At 40.7% G+C, this 27,333-nt stretch overlaps 1 protein-coding gene and 1 long non-coding RNA gene across 4 annotated transcripts in view; one reads left to right on the plus strand and one right to left on the minus strand.

Moving 5' to 3' along the window:
- grid1a (glutamate receptor, ionotropic, delta 1a) overlaps window positions 1–27,333 on the plus strand; it is a 261,685-nt gene that overhangs the window by 103,890 nt on the left and 130,462 nt on the right. The gene's annotated exons all lie outside the window — the stretch shown is intronic.
- LOC133966439 (uncharacterized) lies at window positions 10,592–13,373 on the minus strand. Its single transcript, XR_009923949.1, has 3 exons — window positions 13,208–13,373; window positions 12,384–12,435; window positions 10,592–12,116 (listed from the first exon to the last, which is right to left on the minus strand). It is a non-coding gene; the product is annotated as an uncharacterized LOC133966439 (long non-coding RNA).

The following is a 27,333-nucleotide window of genomic DNA, read 5'->3' on the forward strand; positions in this document are numbered from 1 at the left end:
ATGCCTACATTATCAATATCTTGAGACCAATTTGACACAGTTTGACATGGTTTAGTAAAGTGGCTGGAGGGAAATACATCAAAGAGTAAGATGACCAAAACAAGACATTTCCTGATGCCACCAGGGGGCGCTTTCCTTTTAAGTCATGATTTCTAGGTAGATGTCTTCCGGTCGCGACTCTTGTCTTATATGTGTAGTTTGGAGTCGATTGGACAAAATATGTCTAAGTTACAGAAGCTCGCTTATATTGGCGTTTAGTCGAACTTTGAGACCTCACCACGGTCACATGGTATGATGAAAAGTTTAACTTCTGATAACTTTAGATCTTCATCTTGTTTTGTAGAGTCTCATCTAATTTTTAAGTTGATCTGATGAAAGCTGTCTGAGTAGTACATAAAAACATAACACGTACCAAAACAAGACATTTCGTGTTACCACCAGGGGGCGCTGTGATTGTAAGTCACAATTTCTGCACCCATGTCTTCTGGTGGCGACTCTTGTCGAATGTGTCTAGTTTGGACTCAATTGGACAAAATATGTCTGAAATATGGAAGCTTGTGTTTTGATGGCGTTTCATCAAACTTTAACGCCACACCACGGTCAGACGGTTTTGCTAAAACGTAATCCTTCAATAACTTTAGATCTCCAATTTGTTGTGATGACGATCGTCTAAATTTGAAGTTGATCTGATGAAAGCTGTACGACAAGTACATCAAAGAAAAAATATGGAATATGACCAAAATGGCCACTAAAGTCAAACTGGCGGGCTTCCTGTTGCGTTATTCATAATGCACTGATGGACTTTTTTGTGCATCTAGTCATGATACACAATAATCTTTGTTTTTTTTGAGGATCGGTGAATGCTAAATGAGGGGCTTTTCCGTAGGTGGCGCTCTTGAGCCATTTTGCCACGCCCTTTTCAAAATACTCCAGAGTACGTAATTTTACGCCGCCTTCGAATTTACTGCAAACTCCTACAACTTTTTGAGCACATTAAAGCCCTCAAAAAGCCAATTCATTTAAGCTAAGAAAAATAATAATAATAATAATAATAATCATTTCAATTTCAATAGGGCCTCCCACCGATTTCGGTGCTCGGGCCCTAATAATAATAATAATCATTTCAATTTCAATAGGGCCTCCCACCGATTTCGGTGCTCGGGCCCTAACTAGGGCTACGTTGTAGCACTAACGGGCCCGAGCACAGGCAATTTCAAGTCTGTTGCGGTCGGGGAAGAGAGAACGTTCGATGACCAAGCGCTCGTCTCCACATTGCCTGCGTTTGCCCTGTGCGGCAAGGAAGATTGCTCCACTTCTTCTGGCCAGCCGCTGGTGCTGAACTAGAGGTAAGTAACCTTGAAACTATCCAACATAACCTATTGCTTTATCTATCATCATATGCTTACATGCCTCAAGTTTTTTGTAATATGTAATTGTTATAAAAGTTACCATTTATTTATCACGTCTAATGAACAGATTGAAGCAAGATAACTCGACAGTCTTGTTTTGGTTGTGACATTATTTTTTTTAATGAGTTACTATCAATACGCTACACGTGTACGTTTCATGTGATAGTAACTGTTTCACCAATATTCTGATACAGGATGGTATATCCGCCATTACTATTTTCACATTGTTTATTTAGTCTGTCATGGAGTTGTAGAGTGAATTAGACAGTAGTGATAACATTATAATGTCCACACATCAGTGTTGTAAACACTTCTCCAATTAATTATATAATTATGTTTTCACACTGAGGGAAGTGGAGAGACTTGATGTGGACTGTTATCAACAGCTCTGTGGGAGATCATCACCTTGAATATTACAGATGAGGTAGAAAGACATTTTATCTATGTGTACAATGTTGTATTTCTTTGTCACGTTTTATCAAAAGCGATTTAAAGTATGTGCATTTAACCATTAGGATACAAACCCAGACCCTAGTACATCGGTTCTAGCTGAAATAAGTAGTGCTTCATAAACAACACAAAACATTCATAACAGTACGCTTCTGCTCCTCATTAATGCAGCTCCTGATGTCCCCAGCAGCAACATGGTGGAGATCTGCAGCTTCATGCGGGTCAACTGGAAGACAACTGATTAAGATTAAAAGATTAACATTAAAATCCATTTATTCATCCCAAACACATGCACAGACATGCAAAGGCACACTCATGCAGGTAGGGAAATTTAATCGCTGCTTTTTACCCATCTGGTGCAGGACACACAGAGCAGTGAGCGACCATGTACGGCGCTCGGGGGAGCAGATGTTGGGGGAGTGAGGTGCCTTGCTCATGGGCACTAGAGAGGGTAGGGAGACTCTTGGATTTTTGGACAGATCAATCCAGGTTCGACTTTTGTTGTCTCTCCATGGAGTCGAACCAAAGACGAACCAGAGACCTTCTCTGCCCATAGTCCAAGTTTCTGCCACTCGACCACCGCCTCTCCTCATGCATCATCAAACTAGTAATCTACACATCACTCCATGCGTTGCTCCCTTAACTACAGATGGCCTGCGAATGTCATGGAGTTTTACTGTGAATTAGACAGTTTAGGTATGATTTTAATATCCACACATCAGTGTTGTAAACAGTTCTCAAATTAATTATAGAATTATGTTTTCACACTGAGAGAAGTGGAAAGACTTGATTTGGACTGTTATCAATAGGTCTGTGGGAGATTATCACCTTGAATAGTACTGATGAGGTAGAAAGACATTTTATGTATTTGTACAATGTTGTATTTCTTTCAGCACTTTTATCAGAAGGGACTTAAAATATGTACATTTCACCATGAGGATATAAACCAAGACCACAGTACAACAGTTCTATCTGAAATCTGTTGTGCTTTATACACAACACAAAACATTCTTTAACAGTGAGTTTTTTCTCTTCATAGATGAAGAACTGCAGCACCTGATGTCCTCAGCAGCAACATGGTGGAGATCTGATTTGATACACTTTAGATAAGAACCCAGTGTTTTATATTTCTGCTTTGCCATAAGAGACAGAACATGGTCATCACAGCTGTGTCCTTCAGGCTCGTCTGTCCCTAATAAAATGATAGGAAACATGAAAGTGATCGTCATTATTGTAGAGGAAGAGTTACATATGAACAAAGTGTGTAATCTTATTTTCTGTGGATATTCAACTGTGTATTTGAATATGCTTTTGGATTAAAACGTGCACTACCATGACAATGAATGTTTTTAATGGAGCTATTTCACATTAAAAGTATTGCATTATAATTTAATACATTATGTATTATGTGCAATACTTTGATTGTTTTTAAGTAATGAAATCAGGTCTGTACCTGGAGTCAGTGTTCAGTCTGGTTGGATTCAAGTTGTGTGTCAAGTTGGACCTTCTAGAGGAACATGAAACCAATACACAGATATGTAAAGTCATACATGGGCCAGGTTAAGTAATTAACAGACTTTTAAATGGTAAAAATAAAATATTAGTTCAAAGTTAATCAGAGCATAATCATTTCAGATTAGGAAATAGGTAGTGCATATAAGCCCACAACTCTGTATGACACTGTCTGTTCTAGTAAAGTTACAAGGCTATGACTTACTCATATTTAACAAAAGAATTCAGTGAAGTCTGTCTGAGATTAACGATTTAAATACTGAAGGTGGGAGACACGGTTATTTTTCACTGTAACACGTGACAGGACATCAACACCGTGACTCTGAATAAAGAGCCTTAAAAGACGTAGTGCTCCTTTGAACAGCTGCTCTTACAATGTGTAGCAAGTGCTAAATCTCCATTAGTATAATAGTAACAAAAATCACCCTTTACATAATTGAACATATATTTTCCATGTGAACCCCTTTAACACAGTTCAATTCAGGAGCAAAATATAATTTATACAGTATTTATTAGAGCTAGTATTAGTAAACAGATCAAACAAATGCAGTACAATACATCACACATCCACAGTGTCTCTTTTGTTTATCATCACAGTCAGTCAGAAGTGTCCGTTTAACTTACGTAGCAGTTGAGAGATGCTTCGTTGGAGCTAGCAGGAGCTAGCTCATAGCCAGTGCTGCTGTTGAGAGCGGCAGAGTTCACACAGGAAAAGACACAACGGGAGAGGGGAAAAAAGCTTTGAGTGCGTCCCACACTCTAACCTGCTGAGCGAACAACGTCCACAGTGACTCCGCCGCCGTCCTCTCATCCAGACTCACCAACCGTTCTCCGGTTCTTCGTGATACACAGCTCCGCAGCTTGTGACGACGTAACTTTTTCCAGAGTCTCATGAGGCGTTCACTTGCAGCTGTGTTAAATGCAGCTTCGTTTGTCATGGCGAGTTGAAGAAGTCTGCTGCAAAGCTATGAATAATCCGCATGATGAAAACTCACAGCAATGTTATGCCTACATTATCAATATATTGAGACCCATGTGACACAGTTTGACATGGTTTAGCAAAGTGAATGAGGAGAAATACATCCAAGTGTGAGACGTAACAAACCGAAAGCGGTCTCATGCTGCGTTCAGGGTAACTCTGTTAAAATGGGTTTCATTGGTCATGGTGAGCTGATGAACTTTGATGCCACGCCATTAACAATCTGCATGATGAAAAGTCACAATAATGTTATGCCTACATTATCAATATCTTGAGACCAATTTGACACAGTTTGACATGGTTTAGTAAAGTGGCTGGAGGGAAATACATCAAAGAGTAAGATGACCAAAACAAGACATTTCCTGATGCCACCAGGGGGCGCTTTCCTTTTAAGTCATGATTTCTAGGTAGATGTCTTCCGGTCGCGACTCTTGTCTTATATGTGTAGTTTGGAGTCGATTGGACAAAATATGTCTAAGTTACAGAAGCTCGCTTATATTGGCGTTTAGTCGAACTTTGAGACCTCACCACGGTCACATGGTATGATGAAAAGTTTAACTTCTGATAACTTTAGATCTTCATCTTGTTTTGTAGAGTCTCATCTAATTTTTAAGTTGATCTGATGAAAGCTGTCTGAGTAGTACATAAAAACATAACACGTACCAAAACAAGACATTTCGTGTTACCACCAGGGGGCGCTGTGATTGTAAGTCACAATTTCTGCACCCATGTCTTCTGGTGGCGACTCTTGTCGAATGTGTCTAGTTTGGACTCAATTGGACAAAATATGTCTGAAATATGGAAGCTTGTGTTTTGATGGCGTTTCATCAAACTTTAACGCCACACCACGGTCAGACGGTTTTGCTAAAACGTAATCCTTCAATAACTTTAGATCTCCAATTTGTTGTGATGACGATCGTCTAAATTTGAAGTTGATCTGATGAAAGCTGTACGACAAGTACATCAAAGAAAAAATATGGAATATGACCAAAATGGCCACTAAAGTCAAACTGGCGGGCTTCCTGTTGCGTTATTCATAATGCACTGATGGACTTTTTTGTGCATCTAGTCATGATACACAATAATCTTTGTTTTTTTTGAGGATCGGTGAATGCTAAATGAGGGGCTTTTCCGTAGGTGGCGCTCTTGAGCCATTTTGCCACGCCCTTTTCAAAATACTCCAGAGTACGTAATTTTACGCCGCCTTCGAATTTACTGCAAACTCCTACAACTTTTTGAGCACATTAAAGCCCTCAAAAAGCCAATTCATTTAAGCTAAGAAAAATAATAATAATAATAATAATAATCATTTCAATTTCAATAGGGCCTCCCACCGATTTCGGTGCTCGGGCCCTAATAATAATAATAATCATTTCAATTTCAATAGGGCCTCCCACCGATTTCGGTGCTCGGGCCCTAACTAGGGCTACGTTGTAGCACTAACGGGCCCGAGCACAGGCAATTTCAAGTCTGTTGCGGTCGGGGAAGAGAGAACGTTCGATGACCAAGCGCTCGTCTCCACATTGCCTGCGTTTGCCCTGTGCGGCAAGGAAGATTGCTCCACTTCTTCTGGCCAGCCGCTGGTGCTGAACTAGAGGTAAGTAACCTTGAAACTATCCAACATAACCTATTGCTTTATCTATCATCATATGCTTACATGCCTCAAGTTTTTTGTAATATGTAATTGTTATAAAAGTTACCATTTATTTATCACGTCTAATGAACAGATTGAAGCAAGATAACTCGACAGTCTTGTTTTGGTTGTGACATTATTTTTTTTAATGAGTTACTATCAATACGCTACACGTGTACGTTTCATGTGATAGTAACTGTTTCACCAATATTCTGATACAGGATGGTATATCCGCCATTACTATTTTCACATTGTTTATTTAGTCTGTCATGGAGTTGTAGAGTGAATTAGACAGTAGTGATAACATTATAATGTCCACACATCAGTGTTGTAAACACTTCTCCAATTAATTATATAATTATGTTTTCACACTGAGGGAAGTGGAGAGACTTGATGTGGACTGTTATCAACAGCTCTGTGGGAGATCATCACCTTGAATATTACAGATGAGGTAGAAAGACATTTTATCTATGTGTACAATGTTGTATTTCTTTGTCACGTTTTATCAAAAGCGATTTAAAGTATGTGCATTTAACCATTAGGATACAAACCCAGACCCTAGTACATCGGTTCTAGCTGAAATAAGTAGTGCTTCATAAACAACACAAAACATTCATAACAGTACGCTTCTGCTCCTCATTAATGCAGCTCCTGATGTCCCCAGCAGCAACATGGTGGAGATCTGCAGCTTCATGCGGGTCAACTGGAAGACAACTGATTAAGATTAAAAGATTAACATTAAAATCCATTTATTCATCCCAAACACATGCACAGACATGCAAAGGCACACTCATGCAGGTAGGGAAATTTAATCGCTGCTTTTTACCCATCTGGTGCAGGACACACAGAGCAGTGAGCGACCATGTACGGCGCTCGGGGGAGCAGATGTTGGGGGAGTGAGGTGCCTTGCTCATGGGCACTAGAGAGGGTAGGGAGACTCTTGGATTTTTGGACAGATCAATCCAGGTTCGACTTTTGTTGTCTCTCCATGGAGTCGAACCAAAGACGAACCAGAGACCTTCTCTGCCCATAGTCCAAGTTTCTGCCACTCGACCACCGCCTCTCCTCATGCATCATCAAACTAGTAATCTACACATCACTCCATGCGTTGCTCCCTTAACTACAGATGGCCTGCGAATGTCATGGAGTTTTACTGTGAATTAGACAGTTTAGGTATGATTTTAATATCCACACATCAGTGTTGTAAACAGTTCTCAAATTAATTATAGAATTATGTTTTCACACTGAGAGAAGTGGAAAGACTTGATTTGGACTGTTATCAATAGGTCTGTGGGAGATTATCACCTTGAATAGTACTGATGAGGTAGAAAGACATTTTATGTATTTGTACAATGTTGTATTTCTTTCAGCACTTTTATCAGAAGGGACTTAAAATATGTACATTTCACCATGAGGATATAAACCAAGACCACAGTACAACAGTTCTATCTGAAATCTGTTGTGCTTTATACACAACACAAAACATTCTTTAACAGTGAGTTTTTTCTCTTCATAGATGAAGAACTGCAGCACCTGATGTCCTCAGCAGCAACATGGTGGAGATCTGATTTGATACACTTTAGATAAGAACCCAGTGTTTTATATTTCTGCTTTGCCATAAGAGACAGAACATGGTCATCACAGCTGTGTCCTTCAGGCTCGTCTGTCCCTAATAAAATGATAGGAAACATGAAAGTGATCGTCATTATTGTAGAGGAAGAGTTACATATGAACAAAGTGTGTAATCTTATTTTCTGTGGATATTCAACTGTGTATTTGAATATGCTTTTGGATTAAAACGTGCACTACCATGACAATGAATGTTTTTAATGGAGCTATTTCACATTAAAAGTATTGCATTATAATTTAATACATTATGTATTATGTGCAATACTTTGATTGTTTTTAAGTAATGAAATCAGGTCTGTACCTGGAGTCAGTGTTCAGTCTGGTTGGATTCAAGTTGTGTGTCAAGTTGGACCTTCTAGAGGAACATGAAACCAATACACAGATATGTAAAGTCATACATGGGCCAGGTTAAGTAATTAACAGACTTTTAAATGGTAAAAATAAAATATTAGTTCAAAGTTAATCAGAGCATAATCATTTCAGATTAGGAAATAGGTAGTGCATATAAGCCCACAACTCTGTATGACACTGTCTGTTCTAGTAAAGTTACAAGGCTATGACTTACTCATATTTAACAAAAGAATTCAGTGAAGTCTGTCTGAGATTAACGATTTAAATACTGAAGGTGGGAGACACGGTTATTTTTCACTGTAACACGTGACAGGACATCAACACCGTGACTCTGAATAAAGAGCCTTAAAAGACGTAGTGCTCCTTTGAACAGCTGCTCTTACAATGTGTAGCAAGTGCTAAATCTCCATTAGTATAATAGTAACAAAAATCACCCTTTACATAATTGAACATATATTTTCCATGTGAACCCCTTTAACACAGTTCAATTCAGGAGCAAAATATAATTTATACAGTATTTATTAGAGCGAGTATTAGTAAACAGATCAAACAAATGCAGTACAACACATCACACATCCACAGTGTCTCTTTTGCTTATCATCACAGTCAGTCAGAAGTGTCCGTTTAACTTACGTAGCAGTTGAGAGATGCTTCGTTGGAGCTAGCAGGAGCTAGCTCATAGCCAGTGCTGCTGTTGAGAGCGGCAGAGTTCACACAGGAAAAGACACGACGGACGGGGGAAAAAAGCTTTGCGAGCGTCCCACACTCTAACCTGCTGAGCGAACAACGTCCACAGTGACTCCGCCGCCGTCCTCTCATCCAGACTCGCCAACCGTTCTCCGGTTCTTCGTGATACACAGCTCCGCAGCTTGTGACGACGTAACTCATGAGGCGTTCACTTGCAGCTGTGTTAAATGCAGCTTCGTTTGTCATGGCGAGTTGAAGTAGTCTGCTGCAAAGCTATGAATAATCCGCATGATGAAAACTCACAGCAATGTTATGCCTACATTATCAATATATTGAGACCCATGTGACACAGTTTGACATGGTTTAGCAAAGTGAATGAGGAGAAATACATCCAAGTGTGAGACGTAACAAACCGAAAGCGGTCTCATGCTGCGTTCAGGGTAACTCTGTTAAAATGGGCTTCATTGGTCATGGTGAGCTGATGAACTTTGATGCCACGCCATTAACAATCTGCATGATGAAAAGTCACAATAATGTTATGCCTACATTATCAATATCTTGAGACCAATTTGACACAGTTTGACATGGTTTAGTAAAGTGGCTGGAGGGAAATACATCAAAGAGTAAGATGACCAAAACAAGACATTTCCTGATGCCACCAGGGGGCGCTTTCCTTTTAAGTCATGATTTCTAGGTAGATGTCTTCCGGTCGCGACTCTTGTCTTATATGTGTAGTTTGGAGTCGATTGGACAAAATATGTCTAAGTTACAGAAGCTCGCTTATATTGGCGTTTAGTCGAACTTTGAGACCTCACCACGGTCACACGGTATGATGAAAAGTTTAAATTCTGATAACTTTAGATCTTCATCTTGTTTTGTAGAGTCTCATCTAATTTTTAAGTTGATCTGATGAAAGCTGTCTGAGTAGTACATAAAAACATAACACGTACCAAAACAAGACATTTCGCGTTACCACCAGGGGGCGCTGTGATTGTAAGTCACAATTTCTGCACCCATGTCTTCTGGTGGCGACTCTTGTCGAATGTGTCTAGTTTGGACTCAATTGGACAAAATATGTCTGAAATATGGAAGCTTGTGTTTTGATGGCGTTTCATCAAACTTTAACGCCACACCACGGTCAGACGGTTTTGCTAAAACGTAATCCTTCAATAACTTTAGATCTCCAATTTGTTGTGATGACGATCGTCTAAATTTGAAGTTGATCTGATGAAAGCTGTACGACAAGTACATCAAAGAAAAAATATGGAATATGACCAAAATGGCCACTAAAGTCAAACTGGCGGGCTTCCTGTTGCGTTATTCATAATGCACTGATGGACTTTTTTGTGCATCTAGTCATGATACACAATAATCTTTGTTTTTTTTGAGGATCGGTGAATGCTAAATGAGGGGCTTTTCCGTAGGTGGCGCTCTTGAGCCATTTTGCCACGCCCTTTTCAAAATACTCCAGAATACGTAATTTTACGCCGCCTTCGAATTTACTGCAAACTCCTACAACTTTTTGAGCACATTAAAGCCCTCAAAAAGCCAATTCATTTAAGCTAAGAAAAATAATAATAATAACTAGGGCTACGTTGTAGCACTAACGGGCCCGAGCACAGGCAATTTCAAGTCTGTTGCGGTCGGGGAAGAGAGAACGTTCGATGACCAAGCGCTCGTCTCCACATTGCCTGCGTTTGCCCTGTGCGGCAAGGAAGATCGCTCCACTTCTTCTGGCCAGCCGCTGGTGCTGAACTAGAGGTAAGTAACCTTGAAACTATCCAACATAACATATTGCTTTATCTATCATCATATGCTTACATGCCTCAAGTTTTTTGTAATATGTAATTGTTATAAAAGTTACCGTTTATTTATCACGTCTAATGAACAGATTGAAGCAAGATAACTCGACAGTCTTGTTTTGGTTGTGACATTATTTTTTTTAATGAGTTACTATCAATACGCTACACGTGTACGTTTCATGTGATAGTAACTGTTTCACCAATATTCTGATACAGGATGGTATATCCGCCATTACTATTTTCACATCGTTTATTTAGTCTGTCATGGAGTTGTAGAGTGAATTAGACAGTAGTGATAACATTATAATGTCCACACATCAGTGTTGTAAACACTTCTCCAATTAATTATATAATTATGTTTTCACACTGAGGGAAGTGGAGAGACTTGATGTGGACTGTTATCAACAGCTCTGTGGGAGATCATCACCTTGAATATTACAGATGAGGTAGAAAGACATTTTATCTATGTGTACAATGTTGTATTTCTTTGTCACGTTTTATCAAAAGCGATTTAAAGTATGTGCATTTAACCATTAGGATACAAACCCAGACCCTAGTACATCGGTTCTAGCTGAAATAAGTAGTGCTTCATAAACAACACAAAACATTCATAACAGTACGCTTCTGCTCCTCATTAATGCAGCTCCTGATGTCCCCAGCAGCAACATGGTGGAGATCTGCAGCTTCATGCTGGTCAACTGGAAGACAACTGATTAAGATTAAAAGATTAAGATTAAAATCCATGTATTCATCCAAAACACATGCACAGACATGCAAAGGCACACTCATGCAGGTAGGGACATTTAATCGCTGCTTTTTACCCATCTGGTGCAGGACACACAGAGCAGTGAGCGACCATGTACGGCACTCGGGGGAGCAGATGTTGGGGGAGTGAGGTGCCTTGCTCATGGGCACTAGAGAGGGTAGGGAGACTCTTGGATTTTTGGACAGATCAATCCAGGTGCGACTTTTGTTGTCTCTCCATGGAGTCGAACCAAAGACGAACCAGAGACCTTCTCTGCCCATAGTCCAAGTTTCTGCCACTCGACCACCGCCTCTCCTCATGCATCATCAAACTAGTAATCTACACATCACTCCATGCGTTGCTCCCTTAACTACAGATGGCCTGCGAATGTCATGGAGTTTTACAGTGAATTAGACAGTTTAGGTATGATTTTAATCTCCACACATCAGTGTTGTAAACAGTTCTCAAATTAATTATAGAATTATGTTTTCACACTGAGAGAAGTGGAAAGACTTGATTTGGACTGTTATCAATAGGTCTGTGGGAGATTATCACCTTGAATAGTACTGATGAGGTAGAAAGACATTTTATGTATTTGTACAATGTTGTATTTCTTTCAGCACTTTTATCAGAAGGGACTTAAAATATGTACATTTCACCATGAGGATATAAACCAAGACCACAGTACAACAGTTCTATCAGAAATCTGTTGTGCTTTATACACAACACAAAACATTCTTTAACAGTGCGTTTTTTCTCTTCATAGATGAAGAACTGCAGCACCTGATGTCCTCAGCAGCAACATGGTGGAGATCTGATTTGATACACTTTAGATAAGAACCCAGTGTTTTATATTTCTGCTTTGCCATAAGAGACAGAACATGGTCATCACAGCTGTGTCCTTCAGGCTCGTCTGTCCCTAATAAAATGATAGGAAACATGAAAGTGATCGTCATTATTGTAGAGGAAGAGTTACATATGAACAAAGTGTGTAATCTTATTTTCTGTGGATATTCAACTGTGTATTTGAATATGCTTTTGGATTAAAACGTGCACTACCATGACAATGAATGTACAGTATGGAGTTATTTCACATTCAAAGTATTGCATATATTATTTAATACACAATGTATTATGTGCAGTACTTTGCCATGGTTGTTTGTAATTAATGAAAAGAGGTCTGTACCTGAAGTCGGTGTTCAATGTGGTTGAATTCCAGTTGTCTCATGCTGGACATGCTAGAGAAAATTTCAACATAAATATACAAATGTGTAAAGTCATACATGTGCCAGGTTAAGTCCTTAACACACTTTAAATGGTAAAAAAGGAAGTGTATTACTTCAAAGTTAAACAGATCATAATCATTTCAGCTTAGGAAATAGTTAGTGTACATCAGCATCAAATTCTCTATTACACTGTCTGTTCTAATAAAGATACAAGGCTATAATTTATTTATATTTAACAGAACAATTCAGTGAAATCTGCCTGAGATTACAATGTAAACAGTGCAGGCAGCAGAACGTTTAGCTTTCTCTGTAAGACATCATAACAATACTCTGAATAAAGAGCTTTGGAAGTTGAATTCCCCTTTAAACATCTGCTCTTAAAATACAGATGTGACTTTAAATACGCACGTTTCAATTGATCACTGTAAGTCTGTTTCAGTAGAATAACTAACTGTGTAACATTGTCAAGTCAAATGCCTTGGCGAGTGAAACCATTTTATAGCAATAGATATCCTGATGGAGCTAATTCACCGGACACACACAGTCTCCTGTCTCAGATTTAACCTCATAAACTAACGCATGCCACTGCTGGGCGGACCTACTCATGTCGGTTCATATCGGTGTGTGTCGGTAATAGTGCCGTTCGCATTAAACAGGAGTTAATGCCCCAGATCGGAGTTCGTATTTAGCCTCCATGCTAACGGACGTTAGCTCGAATGCATGGTACTAAAACACCCTGCGAATCACTTCTACACATCTAAATAAAATACTGAGCTTGACTTACCACAGAAACGGGAGCGCAGACGTCTTTAACGTGTCCGTCAGCAGAACAAGCAAAACATCAAACTGTGTTATTCATCCGATACTGAGTGGGAGGTTTCGAAAGTCTCGAGTTGTGTTCAATGACACAGGAAAAAGTAAGGAGAAGGGAGGGCGCAGCTCACTGTGACGTCACGTAAATTTCAAACCACTATATCGCTTATTATAGCGATATAGAGGTAGTTACGAAAAAGTTCACCCCCTCAGAGTTTTAATGAAGGAAGAACATAGCGATTGAGACTAAAACCAAAGTTTGAATAATGCTGTAAACAGGTTTAATTCTACTCTAAAATTGGGCATTTTAACATGGGATTCAATGGGACTCTCTCCGACGAGCTGATGAACTTTCAAGCCATGCCATTAATAAACCGCATGATAAAAAGTCACAATAATCTTATGGCTACATTATCAATGTCTTGAGACCCATTAAACAAAGTTTGACATGGTTTTGCATATTGGATGAGCAGGAATACATCAGAGTGTCAGCTATACATTTCCTGCTGCCACCAGGGGGCGCTGTCATTTTAAGTCACGATTTCTGTATAGATGTCTTCATATCGCAACTATTGTCTTATGTGTCTAGTTTGGACTTGATTAGACAAAATATGTCCAAGATACAGAAGCTCGTGTTTTAGTGCGTTTCACCGAAGTCTCATCAAACTTTAGCGCCACGCCACAATCACACGGTTTGACGAAAAGTCGATCTTTCAATAACTTTAGATCTTCATTTTGTTGTGATGACAGTCGTCTAAATATTAAGTTGATTTGATAAAAGCTGTACGACTAGTATATAAAAACATAAAACGTGACAAAAACAAGACTTTTCCTGCTGTCACCAGGGGGCGCTGTCACTTTAAGTCACGATTTCTGTATAGATGTCTTCATATCTCTACTCTTGTCTTATGTGTGTAGTTTGGACTCGATAGGACAAAATAAGTCTGAGATATAGAAGCCCGTGTTTTGATGGCGTTTAATCAAACTTTAACGCCACACCACGGTCAGACGGTTTTGCTAAAACGTAATCCTTCAATAACTTTAGATCTCCAATTTGTTGTGATGACGATCGTCTAAATTTGAAGTTGATCTGATGAAAGCTGTACGACAAGTACATCAAAGAAAAAATATGGAATATGACCAAAATGGCCACTAAAGTCAAACTGGCGGGCTTCCTGTTGCGTTATTCATAATGCACTGATGGACTTTTTTGTGCATCTAGTCATGATACACAATAATCTTTGTTTTTTTTGAGGATCGGTGAATGCTAAATGAGGGGCTTTTCCGTAGGTGGCGCTCTTTAGCCATTTTGCCACGCCCTTTTCAAAATACTCCAGAATACGTAATTTTACGCCGCCTTCGAATTTACTGCAAACTCCTACAACTTTTTGAGCACATTAAAGCCCTCAAAAAGCCAATTCATTTAAGCTAAGAAAAATAATAATAATAATAATAATAATAATCATTTCAATTTCAATAGGGCCTCCCACCGATTTCGGTGCTCGGGCCCTAACTAGGGCTACGTTGTAGCACTTGCGGGCCCGAGCACCCGCACGTTGAAGCCTGTTGCGGTCGGTGGAGAGAGCGATCGATGACCAAGCGCACATCATCGATCGAGCATGCACTTCTCCACGTTGCATGCGTTTTGCGCTCTGCGGCAGTAGGTTTGCCAGTAGGTGGCGCCATCACTATTATTACGCACAGACATATATATCTGTTCATGTAGGCGCTCTGATGTAGCGTGAGCAATTTTGTGTCAATTGGACAATGTTAACACAACTTAATTTTCACACTGATCAGTAGGTGGCGCTATGACCCTGAACTAATATTTATATGTGGAGCTGTTCAGATCAGTATTGTGATCATAGGTCAGTAGTTTGGAGCCGGTTGGATAATGCAGAGTGGATTAACAAAGTACTTCCTGTTTCCTGGCGAATCAGTAGGTGGCGCTATGACACTGAGGAAATATTGACACATAGAGCTGTTCAGGCTTGGACTCTGACCATGTGACAGAAGTTTTGTAGTGATAGGACAATGCACAGTGGAGTTATGATAACATCTTGTCCTTTGGCGAAGGAAAATCCTTCGCCGCACATCAATGTTTACACGGTTTGAGGAAACGTCACAATTCTGACCATGATTTAATGACTTGACTGATCTGATTTGAGCTGTATATTGTAAATCAGCCAGGAGCAGTTCATCAAAGTATAAAACATGTCACTTCCTGTAGCCACCAGGGGGCGCTGTAATTTCAAGTCATAATTTCTGTGTAGATGTCATCAGGATGGCACCCTTGTCTTACATGTCTAGTTTGGACTCGATTGGACAATGTATGTCCGAGATACAGAACCTCGTGTTTTGATGGCGTTTAATCAAACTCAAGACGCCACGCCACGGTCACACGGTGTGACGAAAGGTCAATCTCTTAATCACTTTTTATCTCCATCTTGTTGTGATGGCACTGATCTTAATTTGAAGTTAATCTGATGAAAGCCCTGGGACAAGTGCATCAAGTAAAAATGTGGAATATGGGAAAAAAATGGCCACTTAATCCAAAATGGCGGCCTCCCTGTTTGGTCAAGCATACCTATCCAAGATATTTTTTTGTTTGTTATGAAACGACACATGTCCCGATAGATTTGTATAAATGTCGGCCATCGTAGTGCCGGGGTTGCCCTATAGGGGGCGCTGGTCAGTTTTTTTGCCACGCCCATTTCTTAAAACCATATGAATATCTTCAGGGGGGGGCTGTTGTTACACACATGTAGTTTGAGAGAGATAGAATCATGAACACTGAAGTTACAGCAATTTCGTGTTTCACGGCGAGTTGATGAACTTTAATGCCACGCCATTCATATGGCGTTTGACGAAAAGTCACGGTAATCTTATGTCTTCATTGTCAATGTCTTGGGACCCATTTGATACAGTTTGACATGGTTGAGGTCAGTGGATGAGGAGAAATTCATCCAAGTGTAAGACAAGCAAAAAACAAGACATTTCCTGTTGCCACCAGGGGGCGCTGCGGTTTTAAGTCATCATTTATGCATAGATGTCATCAGGCGGGGACTATTGTCTTACATGTCTAGTTTGGACTTGATTGGAACATGTATGTCCGAGATACAGATGCCCGTGTTTTGATGGCGTGTAACCAATTTTTAACGCCATGCCACGGTCACACGGTGTGATAAAAAAAAAATCCCTCAATCATTTTTTATCTCCATCTTGTTGTGATGACACTCATCTGAATTTGAAGTTGATCTGATGAAAGCCCTGGGACAAGTACGTAAAAGTAAAAATGTGGGATATTGCCAAAATGGCCACTAAAAGCAAAATGGCGGACTTCCTGTTGCGTTTTTCATAATGCTCCATGAGACTTTTTTTCATGACTGGTCACGATACACCTATATCCAGATTTTGATGAAAATCCGTTATGTGGAAACCTAGGGGCTGGTTCCAGGGGGCGCTGTAGAGCCATTTTGCCACGCCCAATTCCAATTACTCCAGAATACTAAAATATCCGCAGACCTTGAATTTCCTGCAAAGTTTCATAACTTTTTGAGCATGTCTAGACCCTGAAAAAGCCCCCCAAAGGGAAATAATAATAATAATAATAATAATAATAATAATAATAATAAAAATCCTTACAGATTCAATAGGGCCTCTCACCATTCGGTGCTCGGGCCCTAACTAGGGCTACGTTGTAGCACTTGCGGGCCCGAGCACCCGCACGTTGAAGCCTGTTGCGGTCGGTGGAGAGAGCGATCGATGACCAAGCGCACATCATCGATCGAGCATGCACTTCTCCACGTTGCATGCGTTTTGCTCTCTGCGGCAGTAGGTTTGCCAGTAGGTGGCGCCATCACTATTATTACGCACAAACATATATATCTGTTCATGTAGGCGCTCTGATGTAGCGTGAGCAATTTTGTGTCAATTGGACAATGTTAACACAACTTAATTTTCACACTGATCAGTAGGTGGCGCTATGACCCTGAACTAATATTTATATGTGGAGCTGTTCAGATCAGTATTGTGATCATAGGTCAGTAGTTTGGAGCCGGTTGGATAATGCAGAGTGGATTAACAAAGTACTTCCTGTTTCCTGGCGAATCAGTAGGTGGCGCTATGACACTAAGGAAATATTGACACATAGAGCTGTTCAGGCTTGGACTCTGACCATGTGACAGAAGTTTTGTAGTGATAGGACAATGCACAGTGGAGTTATGATAACATCGTGTCCTTTGGCGAAGGAAAATCCTTCGCCGCACATCAATGTTTACACGGTTTGAGGAAACGTCACAATTCCGACCATGATCTAACTAATGACTTGACTGATCTGATTTGAGCTGTATATTGTAAATCAGCCAGGAGCAGTTCATCAAAGTATAAAACATGTCACTTCCTGTAGCCACCAGGGGGCGCTGTAATTTCAAGTCATAATTTCTGTGTAGATGTCATCAGGATGGCACCCTTGTCTTACATGTCTAGTTTGGACTCGATTGGACAATGTATGTCCGAGATACAGAACCTCGTGTTTTGATGGCGTTTAATCAAACTCAAGACGCCACGCCACGGTCACACGGTGTGACGAAAGGTCAATCTCTTAATCACTTTTTATCTCCATCTTGTTGTGATGGCACTGATCTTAATTTGAAGTTAATCTGATGAAAGCCCTGGGACAAGTGCATCAAGTAAAAATGTGGAATATGGAAAAAAAATGGCCACTTAATCCAAAATGGCGGCCTCCCTGTTTGGTCAAGCATACCTATCCAAGATATTTTTTTGTTTGTTATGAAACGACACATGTCCCGATAGATTTGTATAAATGTCGGCCATCGTAGTGCCGGGGTTGCCCTATAGGGGGCGCTGGTCAGTTTTTTTGCCACGCCCATTTCTTAAAACCATATGAATATCTTCAGGGGGGGGCTGTTGTTACACACATGTAGTTTGAGAGAGATAGAATCATGAACACTGAAGTTACAGCAATTTCGTGTTTCACGGCGAGTTGATGAACTTTAATGCCACGCCATTCATATGGCGTTTGACGAAAAGTCACGGTAATCTTATGTCTTCATTGTCAATGTCTTGGGACCCATTTGATACAGTTTGACATGGTTGAGGTCAGTGGATGAGGAGAAATGCATCCAAGTGTAAGACAAGCAAAAAACAATACATTTCCTGTTGCCACCAGGGGGCGCTGAGGTTTTAAGTCATCATTTATGCATAGATGTCATCAGGCGGGGACTATTGTCTTACATGTCTAGTTTGGACTTGATTGGAACATGTATGTCCGAGATACAGATGCCCGTGTTTTGATGGCGTGTAACCAATTTTTAACGCCATGCCACGGTCACACGGTGTGATAAAAAAAAAATCCCTCAATCATTTTTTATCTCCATCTTGTTGTGATGACACTCATCTGAATTTGAAGTTGATCTGATGAAAGCCCTGGGACAAGTACGTAAAAGTAAAAATGTGGGATATTGCCAAAATGGCCACTAAAAGCAAAATGGCGGACTTCCTGTTGCGTTTTTCATAATGCTCCATGAGACTTTTTTTCATGACTGGTCACGATACACCTATATCCAGATTTTGATGAAAATCCGTTATGTGGAAATCTAGGGGCTGGTTCCAGGGGGCGCTGTAGAGCCATTTTGCCACGCCCAATTCCAATTACTCCAGAATACTAAAATATCCGCAGACCTTGAATTTCCTGCAAAGTTTCATAACTTTTTGAGCATGTCTAGACCCTGAAAAAGCCCCCCAAAGGGAAATAATAATAACTAGGGCTACGTTGTAGCACTTGCGGGCCCGAGCACCCGCACGTTGAAGCCTGTTGCGGTCGGTGGAGAGAGCGATCGATGACCAAGCGCACATCATCGATCGAGCATGCACTTCTCCACGTTGCATGCGTTTTGCGCTCTGCGGCAGTAGGTTTGCCAGTAGGTGGCGCCATCACTATTATTACGCACAGACATATAGATCTGTTCAAGTAGGCGCTCTGATGTAGCGTGAGAAATTTTGTGTCAATTGGACAATGTTTCCGCAACTTAATTTTCACACTGATCAATAGGTGGCGCTATGATCCTGAACTAATATTCATATATGGAGCTGTTCTATTCAGGATTGTGATCATAGGTCAGTAGTTTGGAGCCGGTTGGATAATGCAGAGTGGATTAACAAAGTACTTCCTGTTTCCTGGCGAATCAGTAGGTGGCGCTATGACACTGAGGAAATATTGACACATAGAGCTGTTCAGGCTTGGACTCTGACCATGTGACAGAAGTTTTGTAGTGATAGGACAATGCACAGTGGAGTTATGATAAAATCGTGTCCTTTGGCGAAGGAAAATCCTTCGCCGCACATCAATGTTTACACGGTTTGAGGAAACGTCACAATTCTGACCATGATCTAATGACTTGACTGATCTGATTTGAGCTGTATATTGTAAATCAGCCAGGAGCAGTTCATCAAAGTATAAAACATGTCACTTCCTGTAGCCACCAGGGGGCGCTGTAATTTCAAGTCATAGATCTTAATTTGAAGTTAATCTGATGAAAGCCCTGGGACAAGTGCATCAAGTAAAAATGTGGAATATGGAAAAAAAATGGCCACTTAATCCAAAATGGCGGCCTCCCTGTTTGGTCAAGCATACCTATCCAAGATATTTTTTTGTTTGTTATGAAACGACACATGTCCCGATAGATTTGTATAAATGTCGGCCATCGTAGTGCCGGGGTTGCCCTATAGGGGGCGCTGGTCAGTTTTTTTGCCACGCCCATTTCTTAAAACCATATGAATATCTTCAGGGGGGGGCTGTTGTTACACACATGTAGTTTGAGAGAGATAGAATCATGAACACTGAAGTTACAGCAATTTCGTGTTTCACGGCGAGTTGATGAACTTTAATGCCACGCCATTCATATGGCGTTTGACGAAAAGTCACGGTAATCTTATGTCTTCATTGTCAATGTCTTGGGACCCATTTGATACAGTTTGACATGGTTTAGGTCAGTGGATGAGGAGAAATTCATCCAAGTGTAAGACAAGCAAAAAACAAGACATTTCCTGTTGCCACCAGGGGGCGCTGCGGTTTTAAGTCATCATTTATGCATAGATGTCATCAGGCGGGGACTATTGTCTTACATGTCTAGTTTGGACCTGATTGGAACATGTATGTCCGAGATACAGATGCCCGTGTTTTGATGGCGTGTAACCAATTTTTAACGCCATGCCACAGTCACACGGTGTGATAAAAAAAAAATCCCTCAATCATTTTTTATCTCCATCTTGTTGTGATGACACTCATCTGAATTTGAAGTTGATCTGATGAAAGCCCTGGGACAAGTACGTAAAAGTAAAAATGTGGGATATTGCCAAAATGGCCACTAAAAGCAAAATGGCGGACTTCCTGTTGCGTTTTTCACAATGCTCCATGAGACTTTTTTTCATGACTGGTCACGATACACCTATATCCAGATTTTGATGAAAATCCGTTATGTGGAAACCTAGGGGCTGGTTCCAGGGGGCGCTGTAGAGCCATTTTGCCACGCCCAATTCCAATTACTCCAGAATACTAAAATATCCGCAGACCTTGAATTTCCTGCAAAGTTTCATAACTTTTTGAGCATGTCTAGACCCTGAAAAAGCCCCCCAAAGGGAAATAATAATAATAATAAAAATCCTTACAGATTCAATAGGGCCTCTCACCATTCGGTGCTCGGGCCCTAATAACTAGGGCTACGTTGTAGCACTTGCGGGCCCGAGCACCCGCACGTTGAAGCCTGTTGCGGTCGGTGGAGAGAGCGATCGATGACCAAGCGCACATCATCGATCGAGCATGCACTTCTCCACGTTGCATGCGTTTTGCGCTCTGCGGCAGTAGGTTTGCCAGTAGGTGGCGCCATCACTATTATTACGCACAGACATATATATCTGTTCATGTAGGCGCTCTGATGTAGCGTGAGCAATTCTGTGTCAATTGGACAATGTTTCCGCAACTTAATTTTCACACTGATCAGTAGGTGGCGCTATGACCCTGAACTAATATTTATATGTGGAGCTGTTCAGATCAGTATTGTGATCATAGGTCAGTAGTTTGGAGCCTGTCGGATAATGCAGGGTGGATTAACAAAGTACTTCCTGTTTCCTGGTGAATCAGTAGGTGGCGCTATGACACTGAGGAAATATTGACACATAGAGCTGTTCAGGCTTGTACTCTTATCATGTGACAGAAGTTTGGTAGTGATAGGACAATGCACAGTGTAATTATGAAAACATCGTGTCCTTTGGCGAAGGATGATCCTTCGCCAAACATCAATGTTTACATGGTTTGAGGAAATGTCACAATTCTGACCATGATCTAATGACTTCACTGATCTGATTTGAGCTGTATATTGTAAATCATCCAGGAGCAGTTCATCAAAGTATAAAACATGCCACTTCCTGTAGCCACCAGGGGGCGCTGTAATTTCAAGTCATAATTTCTGTGTAGATGTCATCAGGATGGCACCCTTGTCTTACATGTCTAGTTTGGACTCGATTGGACAATGTATGTCCGAGATACAGAACCTCGTGTTTTGATGGCGTTTAATCAAACTCAAGACGCCACGCCACGGTCACACGGTGTGACGAAAGGTCAATCTCTTAATCACTTTTTATCTCCATCTTGTTGTGATGGCACTGATCTTAATTTGAAGTTAATCTGATGAAAGCCCTGGGACAAGTGCATCAAGTAAAAATGTGGAATATTGAAAAAAAATGGCCACTTAATCCAAAATGGCGGCCTCCCTGTTTGGTCAAGCATACCTATCCAAGATATTTTTTTGTTTGTTATGAAACGACACATGTCCCGATAGATTTGTATAAATGTCGGCCATCGTAGTGCCGGGGTTGCCCTATAGGGGGCGCTGGTCAGTTTTTTTGCAACGCCCATTTCTTAAAACCATATGAATATCTTCAGGGGGGGGCTGTTGTTACACACATGTAGTTTGAGAGAGATAGAATCATGAACACTGAAGTTACAGCAATTTCGTGTTTCACGGCGAGTTGATGAACTTTAATGCCACGCCATTCATATGGCGTTTGACGAAAAGTCACGGTAATCTTATGTCTTCATTGTCAATGTCTTGGGACCCATTTGATACAGTTTGACATGGTTGAGGTCAGTGGATGAGGAGAAATTCATCCAAGTGTAAGACAAGCAAAAAACAAGACATTTCCTGTTGCCACCAGGGGGCGCTGTGGTTTTAAGTCATCATTTATGCATAGATGTCATCAGGCGGGGACTTTTGTCTTACATGTCTAGTTTGGACTTGATTGGAACATGTATGTCCGAGATACAGATGCCCGTGTTTTGATGGCGTGTAACCAATTTTTAACGCCATGCCACGGTCACACGGTGTGATAAAAAAAAAATCCCTCAATCATTTTTTATCTCCATCTTGTTGTGATGACACTCATCTGAATTTGAAGTTGATCTGATGAAAGCCCTGGGACAAGTACGTAAAAGTAAAAATGTGGGATATTGCCAAAATGGCCACTAAAAGCAAAATGGCGGACTTCCTGTTGCGTTTTTCATAATGCTCCATGAGACTTTTTTTCATGACTGGTCACGATACACCTATATCCAGATTTTGATGAAAATCCGTTATGTGGAAACCTAGGGGCTGGTTCCAGGGGGCGCTGTAGAGCCATTTTGCCACGCCCAATTCCAATTACTCCAGAATACTAAAATATCCGCAGACCTTGAATTTCCTGCAAAGTTTCATAACTTTTTGAGCATGTCTAGACCCTGAAAAAGCCCCCCAAAGGGAAATAATAATAATAATAAAAATCCTTACAGATTCAATAGGGCCTCTCACCATTCGGTGCTCGGGCCCTAATAATAATAACTAGGGCTACGTTGTAGCACTTGCGGGCCCGAGCACCCGCACGTTGAAGCCTGTTGCGGTCGGTGGAGAGAGCGATCGATGACCAAGCGCACATCATCGATCGAGCATGCACTTCTCCACGTTGCATGCGTTTTGCGCTCTGCGGCAGTAGGTTTGCCAGTAGGTGGCGCCATCACTATTATTACGCACAGACATATAGATCTGTTCAAGTAGGCGCTCTGATGTAGCGTGAGAAATTTTGTGTCAATTGGACAATGTTAACACAACTTAATTTTCACACTGATCAATAGGTGGCGCTATGATCCTGAACTAATATTCATATATGGAGCTGTTCTATTCAGGATTGTGATCATAGGTCAGTAGTTTGGAGCCGGTTGGATAATGCAGAGTGGATTAACAAAGTACTTCCTGTTTCCTGGCGAATCAGTAGGTGGCGCTATGACACTGAGGAAATATTGACACATAGAGCTGTTCAGGCTTGGACTCTGACCATGTGACAGAAGTTTTGTAGTGATAGGACAATGCACAGTGGAGTTATGATAACATCGTGTCCTTTGGCGAAGGAAAATCCTTCGCCGCACATCAATGTTTACACGGTTTGAGAAAACGTCACAATTCTGACCATGATCTAATGACTTGACTGATCTGATTTGAGCTGTACATTGTAAATCAGCCAGGAGCAGTTCATCAAAGTATAAAACATGTCACTTCCTGTAGCCACCAGGGGGCGCTGTAATTTCAAGTCATAATTTCTGTGTAGATGTCATCAGGATGGCACCCTTGTCTTACATGTCTAGTTTGGACTCGATTGGACAATGTATGTCCGAGATACAGAACCTCGTGTTTTGATGGCGTTTAATCAAACTCAAGACGCCACGCCACGGTCACACGGTGTGACGAAAGGTCAATCTCTTAATCACTTTTTATCTCCATCTTGTTGTGATGGCACTGATCTGAATTTGAAGTTAATCTGATGAAAGCCCTGGGACAAGTGCATCAAGTAAAAATGTGGAATATGGAAAAAAAATGGCCACTTAATCCAAAATGGCGGCCTCCCTGTTTGGTCAAGCATACCTATCCAAGATATTTTTTTGTTTGTTATGAAACGACACATGTCCCGATAGATTTGTAAAAATGTCGGCCATCGTAGTGCCGGGGTTGCCCTACAGGGGGCGCTGGTCAGTTTTTTTGCCACGCCCATTTCTTAAAACCATATGAATATCTTCAGGGGGGGGCTGTTGTTACACACATGTAGTTTGAGAGAGATAGAATCATGAACACTGAAGTTACAGCAATTTCGTGTTTCACGGAGAGTTGATGAACTTTAATGCCACGCCATTCATATGGCGTTTGACGAAAAGTCACGGTAATCTTATGTCTTCATTGTCAATGTCTTGGGACCCATTTGATACAGTTTGACATGGTTGAGGTCAGTGGATGAGGAGAAATTCATCCAAGTGTAAGACAAGCAAAAAACAAGACATTTCCTGTTGCCACCAGGGGGCGCTGCGGTTTTAAGTCATCATTTATGCATATATGTCATCAGGCGGGGACTATTGTCTTACATGTCTAGTTTGGACTTGATTGGAACATGTATGTCCGAGATACAGATGCCCGTGTTTTGATGGCGTGTAACCAATTTTTAACGCCATGCCACGGTCACACGGTGTGATAAAAAAAAAATCCCTCAATCATTTTTTATCTCCATCTTGTTGTGATGACACTCATCTGAATTTGAAGTTGATCTGATGAAAGCCCTGGGACAAGTACGTAAAAGTAAAAATGTGGGATATTGCCAAAATGGCCACTAAAAGCAAAATGGCGGACTTCCTGTTGCGTTTTTCATAATGCTCCATGAGACTTTTTTTCATGACTGGTCACGATACACCTATATCCAGATTTTGATGAAAATCCGTTATGTGGAAACCTAGGGGCTGGTTCCAGGGGGCGCTGTAGAGCCATTTTTCCACGCCCAATTCCAATTACTCCAGAATACTAAAATATCCGCAGACCTTGAATTTCCTGCAAAGTTTCATAACTTTTTGAGCATGTCTAGACCCTGAAAAAGCCCCCCAAAGGGAAATAATAATAATAATAATAATAATAATAATAATAATAATAATAATAATAAAAATCCTTACAGATTCAATAGGGCCTCTCACCATTCGGTGCTCGGGCCCTAATAATAATAATAATAATAAAAATCCTTACAGATTCAATAGGGCCTCTCACCATTCGGTGCTCGGGCCCTAATAATAATAAAAATCCTTACAGATTCAATAGGGCCTCTCACCATTCGGTGCTCGGGCCCTAATAATAATAAAAATCCTTACAGATTCAATAGGGCCTCTCACCATTCGGTGCTCGGGCCCTAATAATAATAATAATAATAATAATAAAAATCCTTACAGATTCAATAGGGCCTCTCACCATTCGGTGCTCGGGCCCTAATGAGAACAAAACACAGAAAAACACTCAGAAATGTAACCGTGGAAAGAAATTTAATCGTACGGTTCCAACACTCGTCCTTTTCAAAACAATGGTACCTAATCAATAGGGACAGATGCCTCCATCTAAATTATTCTGAGACTTAAACTGCTCGTTTTAACCTTTTCAACCTCGCCGTACGGAACAGAAACAAAGAGAGAAAAAGAAGAAATATCTTTGAATGCAGAAACACATATGGGAAATATCTTGCTTTCAGAAAGAAGTTTGAAAAAAAAAACCTTTAAATCCATTAATTTGTGAGAGCTCAACAGAAATGACCTTCCACTCAGAAAACATACGAAAAAAAGACATAGAGCTACATCTCGATGATTTTATCACTTTTTAGAACATTTTGCTTCAAATTCTTACCACAAAAATTCACAATGAAATAAAACATTGACTATTCATTTGTCTGTCTCTTGAGATTTGTATCAGTAGTTGCCAGAAGTTGTTAATATACCCTTAATTACTTAAGTCTACTTGTATACTCTCCTCTTCACCACCTTCCTTATTTTTTTTAGACTACGGCTGGTGCAGTCAACTTGACTAAGTAGTGGGACGACTGGTCCCCCCACTATGTGACAAATAACCCATGCATTGCACAGGCTTCCTTTCACAGGTCGCACAGCTTTAATGCCAAACTGGTGCAGTGATTATCACAGCGATGAGGTGTGGATCATGTTCTCCCCGTGTTTATGTAGGTTCTCTCTGGACACTCCTCGCTCTGCCACAGGCAAAAGACATGTCGATTTGGGTTGGGTTTGATTGGAGCCTCTAAGTTATCCGCGGGTGTAAATGTCAGTGTGGATGGTTGTTTGTCTCTATGTGTCTCTATATACCCTCAAAGGATAAATGCTATAGATAATGGATGGATGGACTTCTACCCAGCTACAAGAACCCAATTACTGAAGGAGAACAATACAAACCCTGAGATTCCTGTACTGTTTTCTCCACTGCTCTTTGGCGTATTAATGTAAACTGCTTCATCACCTTGTTGATTTAACTGCAGAATCAAACCACTGTGCAAATATATACTGTTTGTAGCCAATGACTAATTAGACTAATAATAACTGAGTGCTCCTGTTACTGTAATTGTTGTTCTAATACGTCTTCAGGGTGTAATCATGCTTCTTGATTCATGTTTTAGTAAATGTTTGATTATTATTATTATTATGGGATTGGCCCCCTGTAGAGAGAATAGCCTAGGACCAGTCACACATAACAGTTTAACTGAAGATTTCTCGATTGTAAAACTAAATCTAGCACCAGTAAAAAACAATGTTACGGTACTACCACACTATAGTAAAAGTTTGTTGGGTTTCTGTCACATATACCCTAACTGAGCTGTCCTGCCCCCCCCCCCCAGGACCATTTAGATTTAAAGCTATGATAACATTTAGCGCGCTGGCAAAGGAAAGCGGGACGAGCAACACCGAAGCCAACGCTAACACAGCTATAAAATTGTCAGGTCACGGGTCTGTGGTGTGAGTCTTTATTCTTCGGCTTTCTCCGAAATGAAAGGAAAATCCTTTGTTCAAGTCGCACCTCGTCGCAAGTAAAGCTGAGCCACCGCCTGTAAATGTGTCTGTACCTGTGAGAGGACGCACAACAGAACTGCCCCCCCTATCAATTTATTTAATACAAATAGCTGTATTGCAATTTTAGAATGCATTTGCCTATTTATAAATATGCATTTCATTTTTAGTTTTAGCTCCAC

The sequence above is a fragment of the Platichthys flesus genome, chromosome 12, assembly GCF_949316205.1.
Source record: "Platichthys flesus chromosome 12, fPlaFle2.1, whole genome shotgun sequence".
Classification (NCBI taxonomy): Eukaryota; Metazoa; Chordata; class Actinopteri; order Pleuronectiformes; family Pleuronectidae; genus Platichthys; species Platichthys flesus.